General features: G+C 43.7%; 1 protein-coding gene across 6 annotated transcripts in view; it reads right to left on the bottom strand.

Annotated features, from left to right (window-relative positions):
- The window catches only part of LOC139380209 (collagen alpha-3(VI) chain-like), a 100,877-nt gene extending 88,418 nt beyond the window's left edge, over positions 1-12,459 (bottom strand). For 5 of the 6 annotated variants that reach the window (XM_071122697.1, XM_071122699.1, XM_071122700.1 and 2 more), the window contains exon 1: positions 12,197-12,456. The gene's annotated coding sequence lies outside the window, so the exon portion shown is untranslated. Of the gene's footprint in view, positions 1-12,196 lie in introns of all 6 variants that reach the window. The other variant, XM_071122698.1, reaches the window with a different exon arrangement.
- Between the last annotated feature and the right edge of the window lie 15,120 nt (positions 12,460-27,579).

Here is a 27,579-nt window from a genome sequence, read left to right as displayed (position 1 = left end):
TGTAACTGAATCATGTTTGTAGGCCTATTTGCTCACACACACTTCTTCAGTTCTGCCCACAAATGTTCTATAGGATAGAGGTCAGGGCTTTGTGATGCCCACTCCAATACCTTGACTTTGTTGTCCTTAAGCCATTTTGCCACAACTTTGGAAGTATGCTTGGGGTCATTGACGATTTGGAAGACCCATTTGCGACCAAGCTTTAACTTCCTGACTGATGTCTTGAGATGTTGAATCAATATATCCACGTAATTTTACTTCCTCACCTATTTTGTGAAGTGCAGCAAAGAAACCCCACAACATGATGCTGACATCCCCGTGCTTCATGGTTGGGATGGTGTTCTTCGGCTTGCAAGCCTCCCCCTTTTCCTCCAAACATAACGATGGTCATCATGGCCTAACAGTTACATTTTTGTTTCATCAGAGACCAGAGGACATTTCTCCAAAAAGTACAATCTTTTTCCCCATTGTGCAGTTGCAAACCATAGATTGGCTTTTTTATGCCGGTTTTGGAGCAGTGGCTTCTTCCTTGCTGAGCGGCCTTTCAGGTTATGTCGATATAGGACTTGTTTTACTGTGAATATAGATACTTTTGTACCTGTTTCCTCCAGCATCTTCACAAGGTCCTTTGCTGTTGTTCTGGGATTGATTTGCAATTTTCGCACCAAAGTACATTCATCTCTAGGAGACATAATCAAATCAAATCAAATGTATTTATATAGCCCTTCTTATTTTACTGCTTGCGTCAGTTACTTGAAGAGAGTTATTTTTAGTCATGGCTCTATGTAATACTGTGTGCATCCCATAGTCGTTCTGGACTTGGGGACTGTGAAGAGACCTCTTGCGGCATGTCTTGTGGAGTACGCATGGGTGTCAGAGCTGTGTGCCAGTAGTTTAGACAGACATCTCAGTGCATTCAACATGTCAATCAATACCTCTCGTAAATAAAAGTAGTGATGAAGTCATCGCTTTATTATATACAGACTTCTCCCCACCATGACAGTTTACAATGTAGGGTTACTCTAAACAGTTTATTCATCTCAACTTGCTCAATTTCCACATGATTTATTACAAGATGTAGTTGAGGTTTAGGTTTTAGTGAGTGTTTTGTTCCAAATACAATGCTTTTAGTTTTAGAAATATTTAGTGCTAACTTATTCCTTGCCACCCACTCTGAAACTAACTGCAGCTCTTTGTTGAGTGTTGCAGTCATTTCAGTCACTGTAGTAGCTGACGTGTATAGTGTTGAGTCATCCACATACATAGACACTCTGGCTTTACTCAAAGTCAGTGGCATGTCGTTAGTAAAAATTGAAAAAAAGCAAGGGTTTTAAACAGCTACCCTGGGGAATTCCTGATTCTAACTGGATTATATTTGAGATGCTTCCATTAAAGAACACCCTCTGTATTCTGTTAGGCAAGTAACTCTTTATCCACATTATAGCAGGGGGTGTAATATACCTCAAGAATACGTAATATAGAATAGCATATAATAGTAGTATAGAATAGCATACAGTGCACTCAGAAAGTATTCAAACCCCTTGACTCTTTCCACAATTTTATTCTAAAATATATATATATTTTTAATCCTTCATCAGGCTACACACAATACCCAGTAATGAAAAAGTGAAAACAGGTTTAGACATTTTTGCTAATTTATTACAATGAAAAAAACTGTAATTTCACATTTACATAAGTATTCAGAGCCTTTATGCAGTACTTTATTGAAGCACCTACTTAATACATTTTAGTATAAGGCTGTAAAGTAACAAAGAATGGAATTAAGGGTTAAGGGGTCTCAATACTTTCCGAATGCACTGTACATAGTCAGCAGCCTCTAAGGTGCAAGGTTCAGTACCGGGTAGTAGCCAGTGAGTAACAGTGAGTAAAGTTTAGGGCAGGGTACTGGGCGGAGGCCGGTTAGTGGTGAGTATTTAACAGTCTGATGGCCTTGAGATAGAGGCTGTTTTTCATTTCATAGGAATTCACTGTAGTGATGGGTAACAGAAAAGATGAGTGCTTTGTGATTGATGCTTTTTGCTATACATGCGATCTCACAGAAGTCTAATTTGTTATTGTCCAGTACTAGTGATCAGTCAGTACAGTATTCAACTACAATACATACTACAACTACAGTGTGTTCTGAGGCCTCCAGTCTAAGCAGACAAAGTTGTCTAGACAAGGTCAAACACTTCCAACTTCAAATAAAAATATTGAGAAAAAGGCTTATAAGCTGTGCTCTCCATTCATGTGCTGAAGTCTTTTCAGGGTCACTCGAAAGCCACTTCTGTGCCGAGAAGTGTCTCTGCCGAGAAGTGTCTCTGCCGAGGCAGCTAAGCTGACCAACATCTCATCACTATGGCTTTCACTCTGCCTAGCTGCACAAAGAAAAACATGGAGCACACTCATTTCCATATTGCACAGGTCATCATGAGCCAGAAACACAACAAGCTGAATATAGAGATAAAACAGTGTGGGATAGAAAAAAAGCACAATTATTGCCTTCATTCACAAACCAGTTCCCAAACATGTCTCTGATTCATTCTGCCACGAAACCCATTTTTAGTTCAAAACTAATGTTTAGTGCCTCTACAACTTTTGGCTCATACTTTATCTTCATAACCACTTAACTGACATAATCAGATTGCTCAAATTAGCTTTCAATTTGAGATAAGTGCACCGTATTGTGGAGAGCAAAAAGTGACCTTTCATGTTTTTCAGGATGAGTCAAACACACCTATTTTTCAGTGGCAATTGACTAGACTATAACTGACTAAATAGACCCAGAAAAAACTATAACTAAACAAAAATGATTTTATTTAATTTTATTAAAAAAGAGTTGAGACTAAATTATCTGACCATTAAATGAACTGGACAATCATTTTTGGAGAGATTGAGAGCTTTACAGTGATAAGCACAACAGATGCGCTGTGCAGTTCTGTTCAGCAGAGGGAAGGATCCGACACACAGCCTAGCCTACATCAGCTGGTGAACTGTAGGGGAGCAAGCGATGTGTGTGGGCAGACAGGCTCCGTTTCAGCTCTGCCTCTGATTATACACATTGTGCACGCAACTCTCTTGCTTCCCCATAGCTATCCAGTCATCACCAGTCTTCTAGTAAGATTTGCCTGCTTATTAAGAAACACAAGCTGCTTTACAAAATAAAAAAAACATTAAAGATGCACCATGCAGAAATCACTCCAACATTTCCTTGTTGATAAAATTCTAATAGTTTGCCTAATTTCAGTTTATGTGACAAAACAAGCAGTCATTGTACCATCTAATCCGCTGTGGAATATATTTACCACAAGCAAAAATATTGTCTATTCAACCGTTTGAAGCTGGTGTACAAAATCGAAAGTAAAAGACGCAAAAACTAAACTTCTGATCGGGAAGAATAAAAATCGCACACACAGATCTACTGCTTCATAGACTTGCTTTCAACATGAATGAAAGATCAATAACTCACATTTCTATGGGAATCTGGCCTGGTCAACCAAAAAGTTACATACAGTAATGTAGCTTTAAGTTTAATAGTGAAACAACCGTCTAGCTATGTTTTTCTCCCTTTTTCTCGCTCAACTCTCGCACTTTCCCCATTGTATTTTGTAGCCAGGTTCTGTAGCCAACGTACTAGCCTAGTCTCCATCTTTCCTCAGAGAAAATGTCTTCAATCTAACTATAGATTTTTGGTCGCATTTTACATAGGCTACACCTTTTTCAGTCATGTTACCTCATTAGCTAGCTATAGCTAACAACCTGGGGCTCGTTCAGCAGGATAGAAATATGTAGATAGAAATATGTTATGTAGAACAAACATGCCTTTCTGACATGTTGAATAAGGAATAGTGTCGGCTCTATTCATGGCATTTCTAAAATTAAAGGCCATTTAGTTGACTAAAAGGGCAGACATTTTCAAAACGGTAACACTATTGTGGAATTCAAAAGGACCATTTCCCATTTTTACAGTCTTTGGTATGATTCCGCTGTGGATCGAACTCCCAAACTTACAATCTCAGGGCAGACACACCACAATGCCACTGAGTTGGTTCTATACTAAACTGTGACATGGCCTTTAATTGGTTCCAATTACAGGATTATAAGTTCTCATACCTTTGTTCATGAAACAGGTTGAAAGTAAAACATTCTGTCTGCTAGGCACAGTTCTAACTGAAACACAGCTTGAGAGGATTTTCCACAGCAATTGTGAACTATTCCACCCTAATGGCTGCTATATTCTCCCAGTTACAGCTGTAGTTAGTCCGAATTTGCTCCTTATATGGGCATTGCAAAGTAGCTTGTGTAGCCATTTGTTTACATGCTCATGTAACTGGTAGCATGTGAACCCCCCAGTCTCCTGCTCCATAACCAAACGTCTTAACAATTAGACCCCAAAAATATTCCGTCTTTGGTCGAGGGTGGCTTAAGTCGCAGGCAGGGCTACCTCATCAATAGAACATTTAAACTCCCCTCCGCTACACTCATCCCAGAAATGTTACATTTCACTCTGTACTAATTTGAATATACTCTGTGATTCATGGCAAGAAGTACTGTATATGGCAGAAATATATTACTTTTAAAATCAAACAATGATAGGAATGACTTTTTGTAGATTAAAAGTTAGCAAAATAGTGGCTCAGGTTGCAGCATTTTAGTAAAATAGCTGACAAGGCCCTCACGGGCCAATCTGTGGTGGCTCCACATATCTGCCTCTGTGCCAAATACCGGAAGTAGATGATGTTGCTAGGCAAAATCTTGCTAGCTTGTTAGCATAGCTAATAAATTACCAACTAGACATCTTACAACTTCATTAACAATGTCCATTGAGAACACACAATGATTATACAACTTGGCTATGCTAAGAATGACGTGAATAATCAAGTCAATAAACGTTGGGTAGTTAGTTAGATAGCATATACAGTAGTTACAATACTGTCAAGTTTTATATATTAATAGCCAACTAACGTTAGGTATCTAGCTATATTACCGGAACATACCAGCAATTGCTGTAATGATATGCTATGTAGCCAGCGTAGCTAACAATTGTCAGCCAACACAACATGTAACGTAACTTATTTGAAGTCATTACTTTATTATATTGCTCAACATTTATTTGACATTTGTCATAATTAGTTAAAGCAATGAATTTGTATCCTTTCTCATTGGACTTAAAGAAAATGTTGTGTAGTCATTTTCTGAGGATATGCATTATCGTGTCACGTTCTGACCTCTATTTCTGTTGTTTTGTATTTATTTAGTATGGTCAGGGCGTGAGTTGGGTGGGCAGTCTATGTTTGTTTTTCTATGTTTTGGGGCATTTCTATGTTTTCGGCCTAGTATGGTTCTCAATCAGAGGCAGGTGTCATTAGTTGTCTCTGATTGAGAATCATACCCTGGGTTTCACTGTGTGTTTGTGGGTGATTGTTCCTGTCACTGTGTTTGTTGTCACAGGATAGGACTGTTTTGCGTTTTCACATTTCTTGTTTTTGTTAGTTTGTTCATGTGTAGTGATTTATTAAAACATGAATTGCGCTTTGGTACAGACGAACGCCCTCATCACCCACCGCAACAGGACCAAGCGGCGTGGTAACGGGCAACAGCGGCACAAGGAGGAATGGACTTGGGATGATGTGTTGGATACACATGCCTGGCGGGAAAGGATCGCCTTCCATCAGGTGGAGGCAGCGAGGAGAGCAGAGGCAGCCGGAGAGAGGAGCCGGCGATAAGGGAACACGGTTGGCAAGGAAGCCCGGGAGTCAGCCCCAAAAATAACAGGGAGTATGGCTACGCCACCTGAGCCAACTTCCTGTGGTTACCGGGGGGCTAGAGAGACCGGGCAGGCACCGTGTTATGGTGGAGCGCACGGTGTCCCCAGTGCGGGTGCACAGCCCGGTGCGGTACATTCCAGCTCCGCGTATCGGCCGGGCTAGAGTGGGCATCGAGCCAAGTGCCATGAAGCCGGCTCTACGCATCTGGTCTCCAGTGCGTCTCCTTGGGCCGGCTTACATGGCACCAGCCTTGCGCACGGTGTCCCCGGTTCGCCTGCATAGCCCAGTGCGGGCTATTCCACCTCGCCGCACTGGCAGGGCAACCGGGACCATTCAACCGGGTAAGGTTGGGCAGGCTCGGTGCTCAAGAGCTCCAGTGCGCCTGCACGGCCCGGTCTATCCATCACCACCTCCACGCACCAGCCCTCTGGTGGCAGCTCCCCGTACCAGGCTGTCTCTCCGGCCCATCCTTGCAGGGGCTCTCTCCTCTCCAGTGCTGCCGGAGTCTCCCGCCTGTCCGGCGCCGCTGCCGGAGCCTCCCGCCTGTCCGGCGCCGCTGCCGGAGCCTCCCGCCTGTCCGGCGCCGCTGCCGGAGCCTCCCGCCTGTCCGGCGCCGCTGCCGGAGCCTCCCGCCTGTCCGGCGCCGCTGCCGGAGCCTCCCGCCTGTCCGGCGCCGCTGCCGGAGTCTCCCGCCTCTCCGGCGCTACCAGGGCCTTCCTCTTCTCCAGCGTTGCCGGAGCTTCCCGTCTGCCCAGCGCCAGCTGAGCTTCCCGTCTGCCCAGCGCCAGCTGAGCTTCCCGTCTGCCCAGCACCAGCTGAGCCTCCCGTCTGCCCGGCGCCGCCAACGCCGCCCGTCTGCCCAGCGCCGCCAACGCCGCCCGTCTGCCCAGCGCCGCCAGTGCCGCCCGTCTGCCAGGAGCCGCCAGTGCCGCCCGTCTGCCAGGAGCCGCCAGTGCCGCCCATCTGCCAGGGGCCGCCAGTGCCGCCCGTCAGCCAGGGGCCGCCAGTGCCGCCCGTCAGCCAGGGGCCGCCAGTGCCGCCAGTCAGCCAGGGGCCGCCAGTGCCGCCAGTCAGCCAGGGGCCGCCAGTGCCGCCAGTCAGCCAGGGGCCACCAGTGCCGCCAGTCAGCCAGGGGCCGCCAGTGCCGCCAGTCAGCCAGGGGCCGCCAGTGCCGCCAGTAAGCCAGGGGCCGCCAGTGCAGCTGCCCCTCTGTCCAGAGCAGCTGTCCCTCTGTCCAGAGCAGCTGTCCCTCTGTCCCGAGCAGCTGTCCCTCTGTCCCGAGCAGCTGCCATCGCCCCTCTGTCCCGAGCAGCTGCCATCGCCCCTCTGTCCCGAGCTGCTGCCATCGCCCCTCTGTCCCGAGCTGCTGCCATCGCCCCTCTGTCCCGAGCTGCTATCGCCCCTCTGTCCCGAGCTGCTATCGCCCCTCTGTCCCGAGCAGTTGTCCCTCTGTCCCGAGCAGCTGCTTCACCTCTGTCCCGAGCTGCCCCTCTGTCCCGAGCAGCCCCTCTGTCCAGTGGGGTCATTGAGAGGGGTGGTCATGGTGAGTAAGCCAGGGAGGCGGACAATAAGGCGGACTAAGACAATGGTGAAGTGGGGTCCGCGTCCCGCGCCAGAGCCGCCACCGCGGACAGACGCCCACCCAGACCCTCCCCTATAGGTCAAGGTTTTGCGGCCGGAGTCCGCACCTTTGGATGTCACGTTCTGACCTCTATTTCTGTTGTTTTGTATTTATTTAGTATGGTCAGGGCGCGAGTTGGGTGGGCAGTCTATGTTTGTTTTTCTATGTTTTGGGGCATTTCTATGTTTTCGGCCTAGTATGGTTCTCAATCAGAGGCAGGTGTCATTAGTTGTCTCTGATTGAGAATCATACTTAGGTAGCCTGGGTTTCACTGTGTGTTTGTGGGTGATTGTTCCTGTCACTGTGTTTGTTGTCACAGGATAGGACTGTTTTGCGTTTTCACATTTCTTGTTTTTGTTAGTTTGTTCATGTGTAGTGATTTATTAAAACATGAATAACCACCACGCTGCGCTTTGGTCCGCTTCTCTTCCTCCTACAGACGAACGCCCTTACATATCGGCCCTAAAAGCACAGCAATAGGGTCCACTGCTTGTTTACTTTGGTGAATGTAGTACGACATCCGGGATCTTTTGGCATACTAACTATATCCATACTATGACCAACAAGCATACCACATATTCAATATACAGCATAAATAGTGCAGTTAGTATGGGTATTTGAACACAGCTCTAGTTACAATTTTGAAAAATTGCGGCCACACCCCCTCTGGGGCCAAATCTGGGTTGGCTCCATATCTAAATATTTTCAGGGTACATACATCTAAATTTACAATTTTGTGCTTTTCACAAAAAAATATGATTGTTTCAGATTTTTGGAGCTAAGCGGCCCACTGGGCTCTATTACACTAAATGGCCATGATCTGTGCAATACAGGGCCTTGCTCCCACATGCTGCTTGTCTCCCACAAATCATGATGCAAGGTCAATGTAACGTGGGGTTCACACATTAACACTACACCAGCAGCTATCCAAATGTGATCTTACTGTATAGAACCTATAACTCTAGGACAGAGCCCCATGCTTAATCAGGCCTCTTGGCTACAATGAGTTCTGAGCTGTACTCTGCTGGCACAACAGAAAATAAAAACAAGAAAAGTTTCAGGTAGAAATTGAGGGTCTAGAATGGACATTGCTACTTTCCAAATTAAATGTCTTCTCTGCATTCTATTTCTCAACATTAACCTCAAACTGTGCCAACTAAGAACACCTGAAGTCTGTCCCCTGTGAATGAGCCAATCAAAGGGGCACACTGGCCAAAAGGCCTCTCCAACCATCTGGCAGGATATGACATACAGTATGTGCTGCAGATGAAGTATCAATTAAAGTTAAAAGAGGACAGGCGCCAGGCATGCAGGCAGGCGAGTTTCACACAGATGGTCCCTGTTAGCCTGTCTGACACCTAGCAGATGTGTATCCTAATGCTTCAGGCTCGCTGACTTTGACCCCTTACCCCAGCCACTGCTATTGAACAAACTAAGTTTGTACGAGAAATCGAACAAAGTATGATATAAAGAAACAGTCCCATCATGTTCAAGTAGGTGATAATCACCAAGAAACTCCATGTTCTTTGCACATTATCAAAATCTGGACTCGTATTCCCAAACATGTGAGTAGGAAAGCTAATCTAGAAGCTAATCTAGAATCTAGAATCTAATCTAGAGCTAATCTAGAAGTTATGTTTTATAGAGATCATAATAGATTAACACGCCTACTCAGAGATTCTTTGTGAATACAGGCAGTGGCAAATGGTTTCTCAAGACTTTGTGATGACTGCAAAGTTTACATTACAATGACACTCCCTTCCACAAGACACAAAAGCACAGCACATGATCTAGCAACTAAGTATAGTTTCAAAGAGTTCCAAAGCATTGATGGAACAACTAATTAGCCACACATGGATCTAGACATTAACCATTCGGATGAGTAATGGCATCAGTTGTAGTGAATCATGAAGTCATGAAACTTGGAGAAAATGCTCACTCTGAAATAAATTACCCTTGAGGACAAACTCTTTCATATGTGCCTTAAAAATGGCTCCAAACCCACCCAAATGTCTGTGCTGCAGCGTGGAAAAAAAACTAAGACCTTGTTGGAGAGCACAGAGGAGCAATAAAGTACAGCTAGCCTGATTTACAAAGCAACTCCTTCAAAAATATTTTCCTATTGCTGCTCTGCCAGTGTTTAATGATAAGAGCTTCTCCAAAAGCCTGGCTGTGGGAGTACAACTGTGTAGGGAGTACATTTTCGGGAGTGAAATGGAAAAGATTAAGCACTTACAAAAACATACTCATGACTAACTTCACTGACTTCACTTTTGACTTCACTGACTTCACGTTTTTTCTTTGTGCCTCTGCTGAAATACATTTTCAACAATATGTTGCTTCTTAAATCATAGAAATGGTCGCATCAAACAGTCCTGGTGCAGTAGCGCATAACACAACTATTTATGACTATTTTCAGTGTAACTCAATTCTGCATTCACTTGGGGGAAGGAATAAAATGTATTTTCTGACCATATCCCTCAGCAAGTCATAAAACACTGTGATGAAGGCAGAGCTGAATTCCAGTGTCTACACTTGGACAGCCATGGATGTGAGGGTAAAGATTAATGATGTACACCTGGTTTTCCCCGACTCTAGATTTCATATGGAAGGACCAAACTCCCCCAGGTTTCTCAGTCCATCTGGCTGGTAGTGTGGAAAATGCTCTTTCTTCACACTTTCCACTATCCCATTCGTTACAGAGGGTGTGGTTTGGAGCTGGAGCTGAAAACATCTCTACACTCAACCGCCACCGATCGGTGGTGTTGAATCGCCAGTGTAGGGACACAATCTATTCCAGTAATAGATTGTGAAACGTATTCCAGACGTTTCCGTGTCAAGCCAGTTCTATCAGTCTGGAATACAGTGTATTTATTTATACTAACAGCTATTGGAGGACACTTATGTTACGCTAAATGGACAAATGCTAAAATAATATGCATATTAAAAGAAGCAAACAATGAACAAGTGACTCTGGGACACTTTGACATGAGCTTCTTGGAGAACACATTTAATTCAGTGCTGCTATTGTGATATGCCTGTTTACACAGGGCTCCAATAAAGCCTTAAATGAACACTACATTGGAATTAGGTCAAACACTTCTCAAATACACCACACGTCCGTGGAGGAGAGCGTGACTGCCCAACTTTGTGGAATGCAGTCCCTTATATGTTCACAACTCTGGTCTGGTAAATGCTCTGGACTTGGATTTCATCTTGATGCAGGTATTTCAGGGTTTTTCCAAAGTGAGCAACAAAAAAAACAAGTTTGAAACAAGCACCCAATGTCGAGTTGCAGAGATTATGCATTTTAGCGGTTCTGGACCGGTTCCGACTGACATTTTGGTGAACAAAGCAATCTGTGAACGTTGTAGGGTCCTGAGCCTTATAGTGCCAGAAAGATCCATCTGGCTGCTCTCCACTACTACTCTCTCTGCGGAGCAGACTTAAAGTGTCAGGTTTTAGACCACACATTTGCATTGGGAGTGCCATACAAATAATTGTTTTGCTCTTCCTGTGAGTGATGGAGCCCAGCTTGGGAGACAGCATATGAAATGTGTCAGTCTAGCAAATCCTGGGATATTCACATCTGGTTCTAGAGCTCTCAACATGAAAAAATACTCAATAATTTTAAACAAGTTAACTTTCCCATGTTCACGGATGGACAAAGCTTCAGCTTAAAGCTGACGTTCTAACGAGTCTGCACACATTTGAAATGTGTCTCTGCTCCACTCAGTGGGCGTTTGGAAGAAAAATATCTGTCAGTTATATGAAATGGTGCCAATATTGTACTGTCACTAAGTATGAACATATTTATTTTTACAGCTATAAGAAAGGTGAAATCTTATAGTAAATTGTTTATAATTGGAATGTTAATATATTTAGAAAGCATTTCAGTCATTTCGAGACCAATTGCTCCACTTTTGATGAATAGAAAAAAAATCGAATGATTTTTAAATTTTCATAATATTTGTACTATAAACTTAAGCTTGTGTACTCAAAAGTGACTACACCTCTAATTTAAATATATTTTTTTAAATACCAGAAAGGTGAATTCCAGACTTTTCTAAAACTATTCAACATTACCAGTTATTGCAGTTATTGTTTATGGCCAGCTCATGAACAATAATTTGTTTGGAATGCTTTCTAAATATAGTAACATTCCAATTATATTTAGGAAGAAATCTACATTTTGCCCTATCATTAAAGGGAAACTCCACCACTTTTCAACCTAATTTTCATTATATATAGCACAACACCAATGTCAACATATGTGAAAATGGTGAATTTCAAAGTTTTGTAGAAAAAATATATAAAGTTAAAAGGTTCTACCCAATGAGATTCAATGTGATGTGGAGAACAAGAAAATACCCCCCCTTGGGCTGTAAAGATTGAAAATTCACAGTTTTTACTTTTAATTCTACCCTTTGATGTCTCAAAAAATGTTATGACCTTATCTTTTCGACTACAGATCATAGAAAAGCTATGTTTCCACATATGCAGACACTGGTTTGGTGCAGGAGATGATGAATATGAGGTTGAAAAGTGACGGAATTGCCCTTTAAGCACTCCTCATTTGCCCCACTGTAACTGCAGCTCACGTCTAAACCTTCCACTCTTCAACCACTCTAAGTGTAGCTATCACTCTGCCTTCAAATACATGGTGTCTGATATTTATGAGAGATAAACTCAACATGTCAGACAAAACCTATTATTATGCAAGATGTGCTTGCATGCTCACATGTTATAATGAGGCAACCTACCATGGCCAGTTTCAGGCAAACATAAGTTAAAAATTATCACTTACCCTGAGCTGAAATAGCTGTATTCCACAGCCTTTGGTAAAAACAAAAATCTGCAAAATGACAAAGGCCTTTAGGTCATTATCCTCCTGGTATTTCCTCTCTGTGCAGCTGGCTTGTGCAGCTCCCCCGAAGGAAGGCGGATGAGCGTGGTGGAGATGGGCTGATAGACCGCAGAGGAGCCTTGGTTATCGGCACACACTGAAACTCAGCACTTCAGAAACAGACTGACACCCTCCCGATCACTCTGCAGAGGAACTGTGGCACTGACTCTAAGGTTGAGATGGAACAAACTCCCAACCTCCTGGAGCACTGCCACCCCTCTTTTCCTCCTCCCACTTTCTCCAAAGAGGGAAAAAATGAAAATATTGAGGAGGGGTAGGGGAGAGAAAAAAACAAAAACCAGATGCACAGCCCTGTTTGATCTAGATGTGATGTCACAAACCTAGAGCAGGATTCTCCCCTCCCCTCCTTCCTTTCTTTTCTTCCTCCAACGCTGCAGGGCCCTTTTGGTTAACCTGGCAACCTGGAGATCTGGATATTTGTTTCAAAAGGAAAAAACAACAACACCAAAACAGCATCATTAAGTTATCACTCTACTCTTTTGTTTTTTCTCTTGATGTCAAAGTTGAGTCAAGTTTGTAAGCAGTTTAAGTAACTGGCATGTGGTTTTAATGTGACACACCACTAGCGATTCCCTCTCATTTAGCCATGCTAAATGGAATGACAAGGCTCTTTGAAACTTGGGACAGAGTCTTACCTCTGGGTCTTGGTTCAGCTGGTTCTCGCTCTGTAACAGAGAGAGGGTGAGAGGGATAGGGAGAGAGAAGAAGAGAGAATAGACAGGTCCCGTGCTGTGAAAATGATTCCAGGGCCATTGACTGTGCACAACATCTCAGAATGTGGATGGATGATTTGTTGGTCTGCCAAGACCTTGGTTTGGAGCCCCCACAAATTAGATGATTACACTTGCTTAGTGTCAAGATGTTCTTCAGGAATGTGCAAGACAGTGTTGAGCACTAATGAAATAGTTTGGCACCAGATGGAAATGCAATACTGCTGCTAGTGAAAGTCTGCTAAAAGAACCATACAATGCCATGGACCTAATTAAAATACAGTCATATACTGGTACACAAGTTCCTGATAATGCTTTGTAATGTTTTGTTGCAACTTCTTGAAACGACAGTGCAGAACCTCCAGGGCCCCATTTTGACAATTTAAAAAAGACTGCAATACTCCAAATACTATTTAATAATTTATTCCAACCTCTAATTCTGGGAAGTTTATGCAGGCTGCCAATAATCCATGCAAGGTAAAACTGCATATACAAAATGCATGATATAATGTAACTGCTTTAATTTCACTCTGAACTTGCATTATGAGAATTTAAGCAATTCACAACATCCCAAAAATATACGAAATGTTAAAATCTAAGCCAATGAGAAGAATGGCTGCAGAAAAAAGCCTAAAAGAGTAGCTGTAAGTAGAGGCCGCAGCTGTCATAACGCCTGGAGTGGTGGGTGCGGAGTCAAACGCAGAGAGCAGAGGATACTGGGAAACCAGACTTTGTTTCGGTTTCCAATGCCAACGCCCAAAACAACAGGCGAAATAATCACCAAAATGTCCAAGCCAACACAGGGCACAAACAGACAGGAACACTACACGCACAACCTGACTAACAGAAAACAAGCCCGCACAAAAACAGGCAGGCCTAACAGGCTTGAATAGTACTGAAACAAAAACAAAATAAGAGACAGGTGCAACCAATAAGACAAAACAAACAGAAAAGGAAAAGGGGATCGGTGGCAGCTAGTAGACCGGCAACGATGACCGCCGAGTGCCACCCGAACCGGCAGGGGAGCCACCTTCGGTGGGAGTCGTGACAGCAGCATGTTTCTGAATATGAGCAAACCCAGGCGTTCTCACAGTTGTCACTGCACTGTTAAAGTAACATTTGTTCTTCACATTCATTTTAACATTGCTGAAAAGTTCTACAAGCTATAAGCTAAGAAAAATAAGAAATTCCCTACTCCAGCAGGCAAAATCAGGCACATATCGTGATGTAATTTTCTGGTTGTTAACTGGTTTTCTGGTTGAGAGGATGTCACCAAATTACCAACCCGATAAAGACGTAATTTTCTGGTTGCTTAAAAGACATTTACAAAACATAGATTTACAACCAGTATAAAACCTGACCATGACGTCATGAGATCATTACAATCTGTTTTGCCTGCTGGGACTATGCTAACTGCCTGGAAACCTTCACAGTCTGTCTACTCTAGAGTGCTAAATGATGTGTCTGGGTCCCTGTGCTGTGCTGCAGCCTGTCTGTAAGGTTTTACTAGCACCCCCCCCAATATGTCCTGCATTGCGTTACACTGTTATGATGGTGCTAGGCAACAGCTTCCCAGAAATGTTGTTGTATCCCACTGAGTTACAAGCTGTGTTAAATTCAGACACAACATGCATATTTGAGTGTGCTATCCAGCTAGCTAAACTGAAAATGTTACAATAATGAGGGGTGGCTACATTCTTATAAATTATTTCAACTTTTTTGTTGATTATAAATTGTTAAAATGCAGTTCAATGTATTAACTGTCCGTGCCTTTCCATGTATGCTGTAAAATAGGCCTAGTTGAAAGTCGGTGTTTAATTAAATTCTTCCTGGTTCATCATCTATCACAGCCAATGTTGTCACCATATATTGCATTACCGACAACCAACCCCTCATATTAATATCTAAAATACTAATGTGAAGTTTGTGGCCTAATTGGTGCCCCATGTCTCTTTACACCTTTTACAAAAGGTCTCGGAGCAAAAGGAAACATGTCTTACATATTTCACGGTTCCGATGTGGCAAGCACTAATGATTGTTGCACACTATTAATGTCTCCCTCACAACTTTAAGCAACTGACCAACATGTCAAGGCAGAGCTCAGCTGACATCTGTGCTAAGAATCTCATTCAACGCATGCCACCTAAGTGACTTAATTTGGGTGGATAAAAGCATTCTGAGGGTATTCTCATGGTGCTTTTCAGCTCGTTCTATAATGAGAGCCAGCTTTCAGATGTAATACTAACAAGCAGGTTGCTGACACAATGCAGACTATGGGACTGATTTTTTTCAACTCTACAATGGACGAGGATGCCATTTTCTTTAGCATTCAGAGGATTCTCATCCTGATGATTCTATGGGTGTGGTTCACATGGTGTTCAGTGCCTATATGGAAATTATGAAATGGAAATGTTTTTCTTATTCCTAGTCAAGCCGCAAAGAAATGCTCAGTGTGCTAGTTTATTTTCTATTCATAAGCAACAGCATACTGTCTCTGTCATAACCAAAGTATTCATGCTAGTCTTCCTGTTGGTGCCTCTCCTTGCCTTCCCCCATAAACACATTATCAAAAGGAAAAAACTGTTCACATTTAACACACTGTTACAAACAGACAATACACTGACATATTGACCAGATAAATACTCTTGAAGTCTGAAAATATAGATAAATTCCTTCATCTATCATAGTCCCGCACAACCTTCCAATTTATTATATTTAAATGGGTCTAAAGCATTGTTTGAATGTATAAGTTGAAAGGTTTCTTGTTTTCTCAGGTAAATTATTCAGTTTCTTTATTGCTCTAAATCAAAATGTTATTTTTCCTATTTCTCTTTTATGTCTGGATAACACAGATGGTGGACAATCTATTCCTGGTATTTACTGAATATCTGTCTCTTTGCAACTGAATACTGTTGTGAATAGAGTTTGGCAGTTTTAAATAGTGTTCATTGTTAAATAAAATAACCATGTTTTTTTTTCAATTATCTTGTTGATTGATGACCAACCAAGAGCATTGAGCATGACTACAACAGAAGAACCATATACCCACCGTAAAATAATCCTTGCTGCTTTGTTCTGTGCAATCTGCAGCCTCCTACATTAACTTGCTGATGCTTAGGTTGTTTGCTTAAGAATCTTTCCCTGCAAATATTTAGCTATCCTTCTGATCATTCATGCATTTTGTTTTTTACATAGATGAGTTGTTTGAGACGACCATGAGTCGCAGTTGTCCAGCTGCACCCTTAGTAGTTTGATTTCTGCCACTTACCCAATTTGTACTCCCCCCATACTTAATTGTATCCCATGCTATGTTGGCCATTTCCTGGTGGAACAGACCAACAACCTTGGTTTTCAAAACAAGTTTGTTCCGGCAAACCCACTCCCTGATATTTCCCAGATCTACTTGTAGAGATTGCTGTACTTGTTGAAGCGATTGTCTTGCTGTATAATTTGTAGTATCATCTGCAAAAATAGTAGCTTGAGTTTCAGACAAGGCATAAGGAAGGTCATTGGTATATATTAAGTAAAGAAGTGGCCCAAGGCAGCTTCCCTGCGGTATTCCACAGTTTAAAGCATGAGGGGAAGAAAACGACCCATTGACTGTTTCCTGTCAGTTAGATATGACTGTACCCAATTAAATGCTGCCTCCTTAAACCCATGATGCAATAATTTTGTCAAAATTATTTCATGATTCACTAAAACAAATGCTGCACTAATATAAAATAAATGTACACCCACAAACCTTCCATTATCCAGAGCATTAAGGCACTGGTCAGTCATGTCAACCAATGCAGTGGTAGTGGAATGTTGTTTTGCGATAAGCATGCTGATTGGCTGTAATCAGATCATTCTTTTCCATGTACTTCCATATTTGTTTACTCACAATTCTCCAATATCTTACTGAGTGAAGGGAGTAGCCTGATTGGTCGACTATTGGCAGGAATAATGGGTTATTTGCTGTCTTTTGGGATCGGACACAGTTTAGCATGCTTCCATACATTTGCAAATATACCCTTTTCCAGTGGTGCTGCAATCTTGGGAGCAGCAAAGCAATGTAACAAATATATACCATTGGGTAATAATTTAAATCGGGTAATGACACCTCCTCTACTGACATCATTTGAAGACTAGAAGAGCAAGTTTTTTTTTGCTAATTATATGATCATCAATCCATTGAACAAAAGCCTGTTTGGAAGAATGGGTGTTTACAATATCGCTCAGTAAATTACTTTTTTTTGTAAAAAAATAGCAACATGATTGTCAATATCAGCTGGTTCTGTTATTGTTCTCCCGTCAACCTCCACATTAGATGGGCATGATGAAATAGACATAACAAGTAAGCCCTTAACTGTATTCCATACCATTTTAGAATCATTTTTGCGATCAATATAAGCATTTTTATGTTGTGTTCTATAATTCTGTTAATCAATTTCTAGTTTAGATTTGGCCGCAAGGCTTTTGCCATATTTCTTTGAGAGAATGCCTCAACCAATTTTAGACTGAATGGCGCCGGAGGAGATGACTGCCGTTTTACGGGCTCTTAACCAATTGTGTTATCGTGTGTGTTTTTTCGCATAATGTTTCTGTCACCATCTCTTATGACAGAAAATAGCTTCTGGATATCAGGACAGTGATTACTCACCTCGTACTGGACAAATATTTTTTCTTTAACGAGTCGGACGAGAAGGATTTACTTCCGACACCCAACAAAGCCCACATCCCTGTCATCCGCAGAAGAAAGAGATGGAGATATCGGGGACGTAGGTCGGGGTGCCTTGTAAGGATCTGACAGCGAGTGGGATTTCCTCCTCTACCATCAGTCGTATTAGCACACGTACAACCATTGGATAGAAAAATAGATGAGCTACGATCACGAATTTCCTACCACCGGGACATTAAAAACTGTAATATCTTATGTTTCAATGAGCTGGGGCTGAATGACGACATGGATAAAATACAGCTGGATGGGATAACACTGCATCGGCAAGATTGAACAGCTGCCTCCGTTAAGACAAGGGATGGCGGTCTGTGTATATTTGTAAACAACAGCTGCTGCACAAAATCGAATATTAAGGACGTTTCAAAGTTTTGCTCACCTGAGGTAGAGTATCTCATGATAAGCTGTAAATCACACTATTTACCAAAGGGAGTTCTATATTTTTCATAGCTATTTACCACTACAAACAGATTCTGGCAGTAAGTCTGCACTCAATGCGCTGTATAAGGCAATAAGCAAACAGGAAAAGGCAGTGCTCCTAGTGGCAGAGGACTTAAAGGGAAACTTAAATCAGTTTTACCTCATTTCTACCAGCATGTTAAATATGCAACCAGAGGGAAAAAAAACTCAAGACCACCTTTACTCCACACACGTGTACAAAGCTCTCCCTCGCCTTCCATTTGGCAAATCTGACCATGATTCTTACAAGCAAAAACTAAAGCAGGAAGCACCAGTGACTACTGGCTAAGCTACAGGACTCTTTTGCTAGCACAGACTGGAATATGTTCCGGGATTCTTCCGATGGCATTGAGGAGTACACCACATCAGTCACTGGCTTCATCAATAAGTGCATCGATGACGTTGACCCACAGTGACCATACGTACATAACCAAACCAGAAGCCATGGATTACAGGCAACATCCCCACTTAGCTAAATGGTAGAGCTGTCGCTTTCAAGGAGCGGGACTCTAACCGGAAGCTTATAAGAAATTCCACTATGCCCTCCGACGAAGCCTCAAGTAGGCAAAGCATCAATACAGGACAACACTCGAGGGATGTGGCAAGGCTTGCAAACTATTACAAACTAAAAAGGGAAGCACAGCCGAGAGCTGCCCAGTGACATGAGCCTTCCATATGAGCTAAATTACTTATATGCTTGCTTCGAAGCAAGCAACATCGCTCCGCCATTGCCTTCGAACCATCACTACTTCGAAGAGAACGTGTGTCTTGAAATGCCGATGGCATTTGTAGATGGCTGTTCTTACTGCCATCTAGACCACTTGCAAGCTGGGGTGGGATTGGTATGGCACAACGACATTCCGTGCAAACCACTTCAATTTCAGCTTAGCAACAAGACCAGCCAGTTTGCAGAAGTGGCTGGCGTGCTGATCACCCTGCAAACGGCGGTGAAATACAAATTGTCAGAACTGGTGCCCCAATTCAAACTACGCGAGACTCACCTTCTTATGCCACTTGCCGTTTTGGAAACAAAAGCACATGACTACTTCAAGTGGTAAAGGGGTGAAAAACAAAGAGCTCATCCTAGCTTGTGATGACCTCATCACCAAACACGACATACAGGTGTATTGGAAGAAAGTCAAGGGACACTCCAAATCACCTGGTCGTGACAAACTTGGCAACAACCATGCCGACAGCATGGCGAAATCCGGTGCAATTCACGGTACTGCTTGGATGTTTGATGCTCGAGACGGAAAAACCACTGAGGAAGCTATGTTGTCTGCAGTAACGCGTAGCCATGTAGCACCACAGAAAACGTCTTTGCACGAACATATTGTGCTGCTAACGCATTCATTCCTGAATAGCGATCTGGTAGTAATGCAACACCAAGATGTGTCCCTCGCCACTTTGATGGCGTTCCTGTCGGATCCTGTCAACCACCTAGTGTCCGAATTTGGCAGGTTCACAAGACTTGCGTTCGCTGTACGCAACTAAACAGCACCTCACACTTGTAGGTGACCTATGTTTCAGAAACCAACACCGCTCAAAGGTGGGTGGTTCCTAAAACACAGAGGAGGATGATGATAGCCCATGCCCACGACGAGCCATGTGGAGGCCATAGGGGGGTCAACCATCCTGTCAACCACCCAGTGTCCGAACTGGCTTTGGCAGGTTCACACGACTTGCGTTTGCTGTACGCAACTAAACAGCACCTCACACTTGTAGATGACCTATGTTTCAGAAACCAACACCACTCAAAGGTGGGTGGTTCATAAAACACAGAGGGGGATGATGATAGCCCATGCCCACGACGAGCCATGTGGAGGCCATAGGGAGGTCAACCATCCTGTCAACCACCCAGTGTCCGAACTGGCTTTGGCAGGTTCACACGACTTGCGTTTGCTGTACGCAACTAAACAGCACCTCACACTTGTAGATGACCTATGTGAGCCATGAGCCATGTGGAGGCCATTGGGGGGTCAAGGTCAAGGCTACATGTGAAACATTGCGACAAGTGGCCTACTGGCCTCACATGGAACAAGACGTGGCACAATACGTGATGGGGTGTCTAGTTTGCTGCCAGTTTCAACCCTCCAAGCCACTTCACAGAGCACCCCTGCAACGCAAGGGTGTGTCTTATCCCTGGAGCTCGATCCAGATTGACTGGGTCAGCCCAGTTGCTAGGTCAGCCAGAGGCAACAAGTATCTCCTCACAGTGACTTGCGCCTGCCGGCCGGCGACCTGCCGGTGGCCAATGAGTGCCTGCCGGCGACCAATGACACAGCGGAAACCACGGCCGTTCTTTTGCTAAACCACGTTTCCAGTTGTTTTGGCCTGCCAGGAGAAAACGTGGACAGCAACAGAGGAACCCACTTTTCGGCAGCTGTAATGACCGAACTGTGGAGAGTTCTGGGAGTCAAGCTAAACTCCACATCGCATACCTCCCTAGGAGCTAGGGCAGGGTAGAAAGGAGCAACCAAACAATTGTCAGAATCTTGAGGAAGTATGTGGCAGCCAATAACAAAGATTGGGACCTCAAACTCCCATTGATACTGATGGCGATCAGAGCCACACGCAACAGGCTACAGGAATAACACGTTTCGAGATGATGACGGGCCGACAAATGATGCATCCACTGCATCTCCTGTACCAACCGGGAGATGTCGCCACAGCCACCGCCTACACGGCTCATCAATATGTGACCGACCTGCGGAACCATCTCCAGACTACCTTTGCTTATGCTCAAGGACAGTCGGAAAGAAGTGCAGAAGGTGGCAAGACCTATTACGACAAAAAGGCCTCTCACCAGGCGTTTGAGGTCGGGGATAAGGTGTGGTACTACATATACACCAAACCCGCAGGCGTCGCAACAAAGTTCCTGCCCCACTGGACGGGCCACACGAGATTGTGGTGAAGCTGTCACCTGTAGCTTACCAGATCAGAATCAGCAAAGGTCGACAAAACGCCACATTAAAGTGGGTCCACCGGAACCAAATCATGTTGTACACTCCCCCCATGGGAATAGAAGGGGTGCTAGCCAGCACCGAATAGATAAAAACCTAGCAAAGTCAGAGGTACTAAGAAAATTCTTAAGTACCCTCAGCTGATCCCTTCCATGAGATCAGTACGTTGCACCTAACATCTATTATTTGCTTCCCAGCTACCAGATATACATATGTTGACGCTATTGATATCATCCTGCGCTGTACTGTTTCAAAACAAGAAAACCAGAAAAACACTTGTCAAAACATTTTGTTTACAAAAACAAATAATTTAAATAATCTAACAATCTCGGATTATGCATTTCTGTAGGATGGAATTCCTTTGGCTGATCCTGACACTCTGCGCCCTGGTCAAAACCAACCCAGCAGACGTATTCACGAACGGACCCCCTACGGGAATTGTTCTCCGCGACGACCCAGGACTCCTCCTTACTAACTGCAGAGTACACACACAGAGGGTGTATGTCCGCCTAGATGCAGAGAATGTGTACCGCCAACACATTCCACCTGCGTCACATTTGAATTGGGCCGGGGCTGACTGGACCAGCCAGGCAATTAAACACGACCAGGTTGACACTGCCCATATGTTGGCCCAACTCTAAAAGTTCACAGTAGCCCAGTCAGAACTAGCCGAGCCCAGGCGAGAGATACGATTCGTCGGGGCGCTACTATCGATAGGGGCAGCCACAGGGTCACTATTTGCCCTAGGTACCACGCAGTCAGTCTAGCCACAGTCAAGAGGAATGTTAGGGAGATTACTGAATAGATGCCACTTATCCAGCAGCAGATGAAGGCACAGGCCCTCAGGTTGCAGCATGTGGGAAAGTCTCTCCAGGACACTATTCTGGTGGTCAACACACACGCTACTCTCCTGAACAAAACTATCCTGTCTGTAGGAAAGCTAGCAGAGGTCATGAACAATGACTATGCCCATGTCCAATTGGTTTGATTGTTTACTGGAGGATTTTCTCCGTGAAGTTAGCTCTTCTATGGACCACTTGGCCATGAATAGAATCCCCTCATATCTAGTGCCCCTCTCAATGGTGCACAACATATTGACCTCAGCTACTTCAACCACGATAAGGCCATTACAGTCACATTTGGCCTATAATCTGGGGTCGGCCATCCAAATACACGTTGCTGTTGATCGTAATGAAGTGGGATTTCTACTGACGCTGCCGGTTGTTGAACTGGAGAATATCTACACAAGTGGAGGTGGTAGGGAACCGATGGTTGGTCAACACACCGTTCGCGTCCGCCACTATGACTTACGAACGCCATGACTCCATTACCCAATTGAACCACCCCAAACAAACAGTTTTTGTTAAGGTACCAGAGGGGGGCGATTATTCACATAGACGACCTCGCTCTATACCAACTTCCCAACGACAGGATAGACACAGAGATTGAAATGCCAGACACTTTTGCTAAACGTTCCCTTGAGTTACCACAAACCATTCAACACAAAATCCAGTACGAGGGACCCATGACTGTTGATCTTAGTGTACGGGATGAGGCACTTTCAGTTGTCCCGATTGACTACAGACCAAAAGATTGGTCTGTCGCCCGCTCTTGGACGGTGCCGGACAGTATCCTGACTGTTACCATGATCCTTGGTCTTATTTCCCTTGGCGTGTGCACCTACTACGTACACAGGTGCAATGGAAGACCTAATGAGGTCTTATAATAGGATCACCCGTGGGACGGAAGCGATCCCGATTTTTGTCAAATTGGCAATAGATCCTGAAACCCCCTAAGGGGCCCAGTCCCAGCCTCCTCTCCCGAACTCGTTAGGTCAGCCCAGTAATGTGCCCAATGTAAGCTTTGACCTTCAGGGGCCAAGTTTTTCCAAGTGCCTGAACTACCCACCTGCAAGTAGGATCACCCTAGACATGACCTTAGAGACAGTGCCATGATAGAGTAATTTAGCCAAGACCTTGGACATATATAGAACACAGTCCAAATTAGATGATTAAGGTGCGGTAGACACATTTTGTATACTTTTATGTTTTTATTCCATTATTTTTCGTTTCATTTCCTTTGACACTTAGGAAGCAGTAGAGCCCAATGCCGCTAATTTGGGGAGGAAATATAATGATGTATTGTCTGAGTTTTGTGCGTTATTAACGTCTGCCAAGTTACTGCCTAGGTCCACTAGCCGGGATAACCGGACGACGGGCCGGAACACAGAGCCACTGCCGGACCTCTCAGGTCCATTCTGGTGGTGGTCCGCAGCTTGCAGAAATCCTACGAGGGTGAACCACCAAAACTGGAGGGGGGACTGCTATGATGATCCACAAACCAGGACATCCGATGGTCATTCTTATGGTGGGTTGCAACATGCAGAATCATTCCAAGTTGAACCTACCAGAGGGGGACTGTCATGACTGTCCTGATCAGGTCAGGTTACAGGAGACCACAACCCTACATATTATCTCTCAACCCCAACAGAGGAGGAGAGATCTAGGGGTCTGAAGATGTGATGGTTTTATGACCCCTCACGCCCCTGGTAAATCTCAGGCCACAGACAAATTCCTTTGTCCTGTTACTATGGAGAACCAGCCTCAGAACATTAAACATGAAATAAAGGGACTTTGGAACAGTGGTTTTTGTCAGCTACAATGGTGGTCATGACGATAGATGGAATATGAAAATGTATGTAATTTTTGTTTTGTTATTAAAGGTTAATAGATGATGTTATTACGAAAACATTGTAACGTGAAGAGTTTTCCTAGTATATGTTTGATGATGGAAAATATCCAAATCAAAGAGAATGTTTTGGGGAAGATGAAATGTGAAGTTAGTCCAGACCTTGCCCTCTTAACTTGGTATGCCCAGAGAATTTCCCCAAAGGCGGTTACGCCCACTTCTGACCCAAGGGTATAACACTTGTGAGTAAAGAATTTCCAGAGAAGACTACGCGACCCAAGCTGCAGCCAAGGTCTAAAAAGTCAACGAACCCAGAAAGCAACACAAGTTTGAAGACAAATAAATGTTTTTCTACCCAAGCTACGGATGAGTAGCTGTGTCTAAGCGGATGAATTCAAGCCAGACCCCCTTAGCATCCAATCCCAGCGAATCGTGATATCTAAAAGGTTTCATTCCTATGCTGTGAGCTCTGAGCTACAGAGCTGTCTGTCAGAAGACTCCTTCAGAAGACTCGTTCCATAGCAAGGGTGAGGGAACAGACTCCTAAGCCAAAAGGACACTGACATCGTGAGGATGACCAGAAAGGCGCGCCGGAGAAGTGCATCATCGAGCAGCCTGAACAGTCCACGCAGAGGATCCACAGCGAACTTCCCCACGTAATTACATCATTATATTCTGACCCATGAGAGCGGCAGTTTGGGGCAAGGCTAGGGTTAGAATAAGCATAGCTGACAAATTCACCCAAATGTATATTTCTCTTGTGTACTTTCTTTTTTCTCTCTGTCTTTGAAATCCCCATTTTGGGTAACATAGTGCGCCATAGTGTGTTTGCCCCTTATATTAAGTTCTAATCAATAGCCTATAATGTGTTTTGTCTAGTGTATCATCATTTTAGCTTTTTAGTAAATAAATATTCAACTAAGATTGGTGCCGTACGAATTTATTGGTGAGACCCGGGTCCGTGCAGATTCACGGACTATACGACGTTCAGAACGAGATTGTAGAGGTAACTGGTTAATTAGCGGCTGTTGTAAAATCGATATTCTGATCATCTTTGAGTTAATTTTGGAAATAGAAACTCAATAAAAACTAGTTTTTCCATGGTGCCCCAGGTTAATGAGTTAATAATTGCTTGATTCAGTTAAACACGCAATTAGAAACTTGTAATCATTCGATGAGCAACAGTCGTCACATTAACTAATACAACGTCACGACACATGGGTAGGCAGACCATTCCATAAAAATGGAGCTCTATAGGAGAAAGCCCTGCCTCCAGCTGTTTGCTTAGAAATTCTAGGGACAATTAGGAGGCCTGCATCTTGTGACCTTAGCGTACGTGTAGGTATTTACGGCAGGACCAAAATGCCTTAACAGGAAGCCAGTGTAGGGAGGCTAGCACTGGAGTAATAAGATCAAATGTTTTGTTTCTAGTCAGGATTCTAGCAGCCGTATTTAGCACTAACTGAAGTTTATTTAGTGCTTTTTCTGGGTAGCCGGAAAGCAGAGCATTGCAGTAGTCAAAGCTAGAAGTAACAAAAGCATGGATTAATTCTTCGGCATCATTTTTGGACAGAAAGTTTCTAATTTTTGCAATGTTACGTAGATGGAAAAAAGCTGTCCTTAAAACAGTCTTGATATGTTTGTCAAAAGAGAGATCAGGGTCCAGAGTAACCCGAGGTCCTTCACAGTTTTATTTGAGATGACTGTACAACCATCAAAATTAATTGTTAGATTCAACAGAATATCTCTGTTTCTTGGGACCTAGATCAAGCATCTCTGTTTTGTCTGAGTTTAAAAGTAGAACGTTTGCAGCCATCCTCTTCCTTATGTCTGAAACACAGACTTCTAGCAAGTACATTTTGGGGGCTTCACCATGTTTCATTGACATGTACAGCTGTGTGTCATCTGCATAGCAGTGAAAGTTAACATTATGTTTTCGAATGACATCCCCAAGAGGTAAAATATATAGTGCAAACTATAGTGGTCCTAAAACGGAACCTTGAGGAACACCGAAATGTACAGTTGATTTGTCAAAGGACAAACCATTCACAGCGACAAACTGATATCTTTCTGACAGATAAGATCTAAATCAGGCCAGAACTTGTCCGTGTAGACCAATTTGGGTTTCCAATCTCTCCAAAAGAATGTGGTGATCAATGGTATCAAAAGCAGCACTAAGGTCGAGGAGCACGAGGACAGATGCAGAGCCTCGGTCTGACGCCATTAAAAGGTAATTTAACACCTTCACAAGTGCAGTATCAGTGCTATGATGGGGTCTAAAACCAGACTGAAGCATTTCGTATACATTGTTTGTCTTCAGGAAGGCAGTGAGTTGCTGTGCAACAGCTTTTTCAAAAACTTTTGAGAGGAATGGAAGATTCGATATAGGCCGATAGTTTTTTAAATTTTATGGGTCAAGGTTTGGCTTTTTCAAAAATAAATTTAGGACTGTTCTTATTTTCCTCAATAAAGTTGGAAAAACAGGATGATCGAGCAGCAGTGAGGGCTCTTCGATACTGCACGGTACTGTTTTTCCAAGCTAGTCGGAAGACTTTACAGATAATCCTGATAACTGTGTCATATCGAAGAGCCCTCACTGTTGCTCGATCATCCTGTTTTTCCAACCTAATTGAGGAGAATGAAAGAGCTACTTCCTGTGCTTGGCCCACCTAGGTTGAACTATTGTTTTCACTATATATTCTACCACTTTGTAGTGATGTCATTCGGAAACACAATGTCAACTTTCACAGCTATGCGGACAACACAAAGCTGTACATTTCGATGAAACATGGTGAAGCCCCAAAATTGCCTATCCTGGATGGCTGTGTTTGTGGATGGCGGGAAATGTTTTACTTTTAAACTTGGACAAAACATTGATGCTAGTCACTGGCTTACTAGTGATCTTCCATGCCGTCCCTAGAAGGGGTGTGTCACTTGAGTGGGTTGAGTCACTGATGTAATCTTCCCGTCCGGTTATGCGCCCCCCTTGGGCTTGTGCGGTGAAGGAGATCTTCATGGGGTATACTCAGCCTTGTCTCAGGGTATTGAGTAGGTGGTCTGTTGATATCCCTCTAGTGGTGTGGGGGCTGTGCTTTGGCAAAGTAGGTGGGGTTATACCCTGCGATGGTTGCCCCCCGTCTCAGCCTCCAGGATCTATGCTGCAATAGCCTATGTGCCAGGGGGCTAGGGTCAGTCTGTGATATCTGGTGTATTTCTCCTGTCATATCAAATAAAATAAAATGTTAATGGTCACATACACATACATGAATAAGAATATGTACATATAAATATATGGATGAGTGATGGCACAGGCAGATTCAGTAGATGGTGTAGAGTACAATATATACATGAGATGAGTAATGTAGCATATGTAAACAAAAGTGGCGTTATTTAAAGTGACTAGTGATACCTTTATTAAGTCTGTGTATTAAAGTGGCCAGAGATTTGAGTCTGAATGTTGGCAGCAGCCTCTCTATGTTAGTGATGTCCGTTTAACAGTGTGATGGCAATGAGATAGAAGCTGTTTTTCAGTCTCGTGGTCACAGCTTTGACGCACCTGTACTGACCTTGCCTTCTGGATGATAGCAGGGTGAACAGGCTGGGGTGGTTGTTGTCCTTGATGATCTTTTTGGCCTTCCTTTGACATCGGGTGCTGTAGGTGTCCTGGAGGGCAAGTAGTTTGCCCCCGGTGATGCATTGTGCAGACTGCACTATCATCTGGAGAGC

Source organism: Oncorhynchus clarkii, chromosome 22 (assembly GCF_045791955.1).
Source record: "Oncorhynchus clarkii lewisi isolate Uvic-CL-2024 chromosome 22, UVic_Ocla_1.0, whole genome shotgun sequence".
Taxonomy (NCBI): Eukaryota; Metazoa; Chordata; class Actinopteri; order Salmoniformes; family Salmonidae; genus Oncorhynchus; species Oncorhynchus clarkii.
Note: the sequence above shows the minus strand (reverse complement) of the source record. Positions and strands in the feature narration are given on the sequence as shown.